Here is an 8,154-nt window from a genome sequence, read left to right on the forward strand (position 1 = left end):
GTTAGTTTTTTTTTTTTTTCTTTTTTGGCTATCTTAGCTTTGTGCCTGGGTATGTCTGTTCTTCAGTTCTACTGCTACGTTCCAATATGCTAGCAACCATTTTTTCTTTTACTGCCTCATTTAACCTATGCAATAAAGATGCTTGTCATGTCATAAGGTAAGTATTTTCCCTAGAAATTGCTATAGAAGTTCATATCAAACTGGACATTTCTATTGATTTTTGAATTTATATTAGCAGGTCTGCTTCTGCCTTCTTTTTAACAATTGACTTTTAGACCTTCACATCTCTTGAAAGAAATATTGCTGTAAATTGCCATGACCCAATGTAATCTTGACCCGCTCTTTTTCTTCTCTTATCCCTCAGTGCTCTACTATTCTAATAGCTTTTCTTATGCTCCTTACAATTAGTTCACAGAAAATTAGAAGAGATAATGGTTAATGAACAACTGCCACTCACTGTCAGTGAAGTGCTACAAACAAAAAGGCAGTTTCAGAAGCCAGAGAAATGAGATAATATTACAGGGACAACGAGCCGTCTAGAGTTGAGGAAAAAACTGGGGGAAACTGACATTTTCCTTGATCAAGACCCTTTTGAGACCTTGAGAATATTCATCTCTGTGTGGCACTCACTCAGGTCAAACCTTGAAGAACTTTTCTGTCCCTCAATACATGCAGTGAAATGACCCCATGTCAATTTAGGCCAGTGATATTGTTAGAAATAATGTCAGTCTCTCATAGGCTTGTCTCAGACCCTTTAAAAGATATATGAAAAAAATGGCTCCTCTTATTAAACCTGTGTAATATTAAAGTGCCAATATTTATACCCTCATCAATGAGTGCCTTCACTGATGTGGTCAGCATGCTGAGAAGGCCAGTTTATCCTTACCTTCACCAGCACAGAAATCCACAGTGTCTACCACATTAGGGTAATGATTTTCCATGTATAATTGTTGCCGTCATTCCTCCAAGATGAAACGAGCAAAAAAAATAATGAAATAAAATCATTTTTTCAATTATTGCATAATTACTGAACAACATATATCTCCTTCAAGTGATTGGCGGTAATATTTTATGACTGTATTTCTGCAACAGTAATTTAACTGGCTTTAAAATACGTGATTCATATTGAGCATCTTTGAGAAGTGCATGGTTGCCTAACTAATATGCGTGCCAGCTGTGATCTTTTTGCTTTCTGAGTTTACTTATATATCATTTGTGTTTAAACTACACTGTTCAGCACTTTGGGCCTTTCTTGTGAGTATGGAGATACATTTCTTGCCACTGTTAAGCTGGATGACTACACATGCCGAGGGCCACATTTTTAAGGCTCAGTAATAAGCATGAGCTACAGGCGTTTGCCTGCAGTATCATATTGCCTTGCCATTATCAAGTGGTGGGTTTTCTACCTGCAGTTTGGAAAAGTCAAAGCTGACAGTTTAATGATAAATAAGATTGACAGAACAGGAATATCACTTTCAGAAGTAGCATTTCAGGAATACTGGAGAATAATCCCACTTTGGTAGTCTGCCTACACCCCCACAATGCACAGTGAAAATGGAGAATCTTTTATTCTACTTTTCTTTTGGATGTAAAAATAGTCATATCAAATTTAAAGCAGTTACTTTCAGAATAAGATCCCATACAGCATAAAACTCTTCAGGAGGATATTTCTATTGCTTATTGCCCTAACCAAGCTTAGCCCCCGAATGTGGTTTAGGACGCTGTTTGTCTTCATCAAGGAAAAAGATCAATTCTGTTGTGGAAACACAGTGCACAGCATGGGATCACACCAATCAATTCGAGCAGGCCTTGGTAAAACTATCTATTACTCTGCAATCCAGCAGCATCAAAGCTAATTAATACTTTACTCAGCATTAATGAATGTGTTAGTAGTTAATATTTGTGTATAAGCTACTCATAACTCAATAATCCTATCACATTTGCATTAGTAATAGGACAAGTGTGTGCCTTTGAGTTGATTGATCATAAAACCTATTAACCTAGATTTGTAATATGTCTCCATTTACGTCTAAGGAAGAGCAGCAATCACTATGGGCACGGTAGCAGGTAACAGATTTGGTGGTATAAAGGCCTTTTCAGATTCCAGGTGACTGTGACTGAAGAATTACAATGAAAGATGCATTTTAAACCACATGTGAGCTGATCTAGGTGGTGATAAATGTCTAAAACCAAGGACTAAGTGCCCTGGACTATGAGATTCCCAAACTCTTTCAGCTCAAACCCCCTCTACAAGGGAAGCAGTAAAATGGGGAAAAAAAGAAGAAGAAAAAAAAAAAGGCTAAGCATGGACTAATCCACTCCGCACGAAAGAGAGTTTTCCTTACTCTCTCTACCCCACTCCAGACATAAAAACTTACTGTGTAGTGCAAGCGTATTTATTCAAATGAATCTGTGGGTTGTTTCAGGTGGGATATGAGTAAATAAACCAAGTACTTCTCTAACGCATGTACAGAAGAACAATATTTTGCAATTTCCCTCCTACAGGCTTTGTGTTCTACAAAGAGAAATAAAAAACTACTTCATCCTCTTCAGCAGCCTTGAAAGCTTTTGCTTATTCATACCTCCTTACAATAGAGGACAGATAATTGTTCTGAAAGGGGAAAGCAACGTTCAAACACGGTGGAGAGAACATGCAGTTAGATTAATTCCATGTGAACAATAATAAAAAAAAGAGATGAGGAAAAAGCAGTTCATTCCTTTGGAGACTCATCTTTTTAATGCACTATTTCCACAGGATCTTCTAATTGCTTCTTGTGGGATTGAAGTGTTTTCTTTTGCAACTTAGGTTTAGAAATTTGTTACTTTGGTTGGTACGTTCTGCTTTTTTATTTTTAGGTTTGAAGAATTGTTTTCTTATGCTTTTTTCCCTCAGATATTTTCCCCATATCTCACATTTTCTTGTTCACGTTGTTACTATCAATGAAATTTAAGCTTATATGATGCTGTGAAGCTGAATCCTCTTTTATTGCCATGCTTTCTTATATGGTGGGACAGCAGTGAAAGCTGCCGGTTAATCAGTTCTGAAGTCGTACATGCAGGCAGGAGGATGAGTGAGGCGTACCTGCGTGATATCCAGTGAGGTGTACCTGCATGATTAATGTGAATTCTTTTTCCATTCTGCACGGTATTGCTTCTCTAGTTGCAATATCTTTGTCAGAACTATGTATAAAGGGAATTAAAGGGGGGAGAAGTCATGCTGTGTAAAACCTCAAGCAAAGAACACAGACGTTGTGGCTAAAAAAGGAGACAAGATCAGGCAGCAGTGCCATTATTCCCCGTTGTACCGCCCAGATGTTTCTCATCTTTTCAGGCACAGCACTTTATCGTCAGCTGCCCCATGACAAGTTGCAAATATAAGGCCTAATAAGTAATTAAGGCAGTCTGTCATGAAACTGAGAAAAAAGAGGAAAACAACATGCTTTCACCTCTTTTCATAGAGCTTTCATTTAACTGGTTAAAAATGTTCCTCTATTTTGCATAGGGCTGAGCAAATCACTCATCATAAATAATGTATTAACCTAATTTCATCACTTTTATTCTGTGAAATGTTCCTGAGTAGATTTAAAAGTACTTCTTTTGAAAAGGTATTGGTGCTTGAAAGCAAATTACCAGATATTTTATCTGCACATGATAATTACATACAAACAGGTAATACTGTAAATTGAGAAAGTCTAATATTACCTCTCCATATACTATTTGAGAAGCATTTAAGAAATAACTTCAAAGAAAATGTTTATTGCTAAAATTAGTGTGTTAGGAATCTTTTGTGCAACTGAAGCTCACTCATCAACCATTGTTCACCATCCCTGGAGGTATTTAAAAGATGTGTAGATGAGGCGCTTAGGGACATGGTTTAGTGGGTGGTGGTGTTGGGTCGATGGTTGGACTCCATGATCTTAGAGGTCTTTTCCAACCTTAATGTTTCTATGATCAAGTGCTTGAAGACAGTCATTGTGAAGGACTCAGGCTCAAATAAAAATTAATTATTTCTTAATATGCCAGTAAAATTATTGCTATCACTTGATCTGTTTTAATTAACAGAGTCATAGCTTTCTGGGATAGGCAACATCATCTCACGTATACAAAAGCCAGATACTTATATCCAGATATCGAACTGCTCTAAGACAAATTGCCTATGTTTAACTAAAACGTGTCTCAGGATTACATCAAATCTTTTATTTCCCTTGATGCAATTCTGTTATTTCCCTTGAAGGTCTCTGCGCAGAAGGTTCAAACAGCAGGAAAAACAACTACTGAGGTAATGCAGGAAGATACAAAATGAAAAGTGTGTCCAGATCTCTGCTGGAAAAGAAACTGCGTTTCTGGTAAGCAGCAGAGATCAAGTAAGGCAGAAGGAGCCTGACTGCCCACCAGTCTATTAAGGGCAATGAGAGTCAATGGAGGATCAATATGTTTTGGGTAAGGCCTTGAAAGAGACCTCTAAATGTGCATAATTAGTCATTCTTGAAAGTGTCAAAATAGTTCACGCTAAAACACTCTTGCGTATGTGAAAACATGTGAGAATACAGCCACTGCTTATACCCGCATGAAATCCAGGCTGACCACCACGTGCGAGAGCAACTATAAAAGCCAGCAGAGCGACAACAACTAAACCCTAGAACATATTATATGTCATTCATGCTTTGGACTTGCGAGAGCATGAATTAAAAATGTCATGTGAATGGTCGAAAACCAGCTGGTCTGGCCTTCGGGAACATGAATGTTTTTCAGGGTGAACAGCAGCAGCAGAGATTCATTCTGCTTGTAACCGTGCATGGGAAATGCACATTAATCCTCCACTGCATCTGAATAACAGAAGCTCAGAGACCTTACATTTAATTTGAGTTTTAGGATAATATTATACTGCAAATAAGGGCTAATATTACACTGTAAATAAGGGCTAGCTGCCACCCAGGAGGATTGCAGTCTGTAAGGATTCAAGCCAAGCCAGTTTTTACTATTGTTTCCTTTCTAAACCAGTATCACAAGAGCTTTTCCTGCCAGGTTCTTTGTGAAAGTTTGAGGTGCAAAAGTCTGGGAGATGGCGAGTTTGGACCCCTGCTTCAGTACATTGTAAATGAGGTTCTGCTCTTAGAATTTGGAGGGTCTCACCAACAGGAGCTCTATGTTTTGCAGTTCACGATGTTCAGAAGACAAAACCCTGTTGCTTGAAGAAGCGTTACTAAAACTCCCTTCATGCCAAGCAAAAACCAGATTTAAAAAAAATCTGGCGGTCTATTTATTATCCTCTTGGCATCAGTTCGTAACTCTCAGGAACTCTAAATGAAGCTGTATGGATGGATTGTTTAGAAATATTTGTATCTGGCTGCAGACACTCCAAACACACGATACAAAAAGCAGCTATTGTTCATTCACTGCAAATAGGCTTTTACTTTGCAGTTAATAATCCACAAACAGATTTATTCTCTGAATAGTTAGCAATCCTCAAAACAGCAATATTTTTTTCAGCCAGGCTAGGATTCCTGTTTTAATGACTGAGGGAACTAAACTATACGATCAGGTTTCCTTCTTTTTACTCTCTTGCGACATTAGACTGGCATTTGAGAATTAACATTAGAAGCCTCTGGTGGTTTTAGAGCAAAAACCCAGAAAACGCAACAAACTAAAAGATAGAAAATATATCTTCGCCACCCTCAGGATGGGATTATGCATCTATTCTGCTATAATGTATATAAGGTATATAACATAGTGCATAGGTTTTTACTGTCTGCTACAGGATACTCAAACTCTCAGCCTATTTCTTAAAGATCAATTTTTGTGATATCATTGATCCACCGAACATGAGAACTGTCATCCTCGCTCAGGAGTAGCTGCAGTAGCAGCTGAAATACAATCCTTTCTTCCACATTTCTCTGTGGATTAAGTCCTCGGTATACACATAATAGACACTCTCTTTGTGAAGATTATATGCCACCGGTATCAGACAAAAAAAGAACAACAATAAGGTAATATGTTTTTAAAATGTTGAAGAATTACAGACCAATCATTCTCTGCTCTGTGCCCAGAAAGATACCAGAATAAATAGTCAGACAATCTATATAAGCACTCAGAAGATAAAAGATGATAAGAAAAGAACCAGCATGGATGTTTTGAGAACAAATCGTATCAAGCTAACCCAATGCCTTTTGGTGATAAGTGTTGTGGATAGGAAGAAGCAGTAGATGTCTGCAGGAGAGGAGCTGTGGTGGGAGACAGTGGGAGCGTCATTAACAGAGAAGCAGACGGCAAATCAGGATAAATAAACAGGAATAGTACGTTTTAAATGTGAAGCAATTCTTCAAGGCTACCCATCAGTAAGACTACAGCTGGAGTACTCTGGCCTGTCTTGGACCCAATATTTCTAAAAAGATATGGATTAACTGAAGGGAACTCTGAGGAGAACATGCCAAATAGTCAGAACTGCAGAAAACATGAAGCGTGAGGAAAGCCTGAAATAACTGAGCTTGGTTAGTCTGGAGAAGGACAATAAGGGAGGTGAACTGCCTTCACACAAGCAAATGGTTCTTCTAACCTACATGGCATTAGCTCTAGCTCTGTCCTCTGGGGAGAGGAAGGCTGTAAAGTGTACTCCTTGCCATCAGGGAGGGGATAGGATAATTTCCATGACTAAATTGCAAGGGAAATTTAGGTTAAACACTAGGAAAAAAAAAGTCCAGCCTAAAGGCTAGATAGCTAGTGGAATAAATAATGTAGAAGTCTGTGGAATTTCCATCAGTGGAAGGACAGGTTAAGCAGACAACTGTCAGACACAATTTAAGTCTGGTTTATGCTATCTTGAGATAAAAATGATGGAGTGGGTGACTTTGTAAAAACTCTTCTTCACTTATCCCTGCTTTATATGACTCATTTTTATTTTTGTCCTGACATCCGCTTAAGATCAGAGTTGATTAAAATATTTGAAGCCAAATTACATATCCATGATTTTTGTGCTTCACTACAAACCATTTCAATTGGCAAAATTGATGGGTTTTGAGTAGACCATGGTACAGCAACAGGTTTCAAACGCATCTGGGAAGAGCCTCCCTGGCTTTTCTTTTACTCCTTCATCTGATCACCCCCAGCATGAAACCACCACTGGTGCCTTTGCAGTCATACTTCAGTTTCCTGGCATTTGCAACAATTCCTCCATGACGGCTGCAGCCTTTTCAGGAATCCTCTTCTAAAAAGTATTTCCTCATTTTCTTTGTCCCAAATACTGTATCTTTTTCAAACACTCCTTTCATGGTGATTGTAGTTGAACTGCTACTGTTTTTCAAATGTCTTTCTGCACTCAGGCCCTGTTCTAGGTAATGTGCCATATGCCCTTGAGTTAAATTACATCAAAATACATCAACCCCAAAAGTTTTCACAGGCTTGCATGAGTTCTTTTGAAGTTCCGCACAACATATTGCTTATAAAGCATATACAAAAAATGGTGACCATTGGAAATATAACCACGTTAATTCTTCTGTTGTGTGGAGTAAAGCACTAAAATTATTAATATAAATTAAAGGATCTACCAGGATCACAGACTTAAGAGTATTTTATCTGCCTTGTATTTCTTCTTTTAGGTCCTCCTCACTTTCATTGTTATTCTTCCTATCTTGATAAGCAGCTTCTAAACAGGTACCTAGCATTTTGCAAATAATTCCTTTCCCTTTTCCATCCTTTATATTCCCCCTGGCCACCTTTAGCTGTTCTTTCACAGCTTCCCAATTAGGCCAATTATCACGAGCCCATTCTTCTGAGAATTTGGGACTCGGACTCATTCCATGCTTCTGTAAGTAATTAGTGGTAACACTTGCCATCCTGCCGACTACACCAATTTGTCGCGAATGAGTGGAATGCACCTCACTCAAAAGAGAGAAGCAGCAATATGTTTTATTGAGGTAAAATAATAATTTGACAGAGTTTGATGAATTTGATGGAATTTAACAAAGTTTAACAGGGGTTTGCCAAGGTTCAGTAAGTTTGATGGCAAGGTTCACCTTATTAATTACTGCATGGAAGAAGCATACAAAGGAAAATCGAGTTAGAATGATTCACACAGAGACCACAGACACAAAGGGTAAGGAAGACCCTCCCGTTGAGTCATGAGGTTCAGAGTGGACCCCCTTGCTTTCTAAACTCCTT

This window comes from Aptenodytes forsteri, unplaced genomic scaffold, assembly GCF_000699145.1.
Source record: "Aptenodytes forsteri isolate BGI_AS27 unplaced genomic scaffold, ASM69914v1 Scaffold267, whole genome shotgun sequence".
NCBI lineage: Eukaryota > Metazoa > Chordata > Aves > Sphenisciformes > Spheniscidae > Aptenodytes > Aptenodytes forsteri.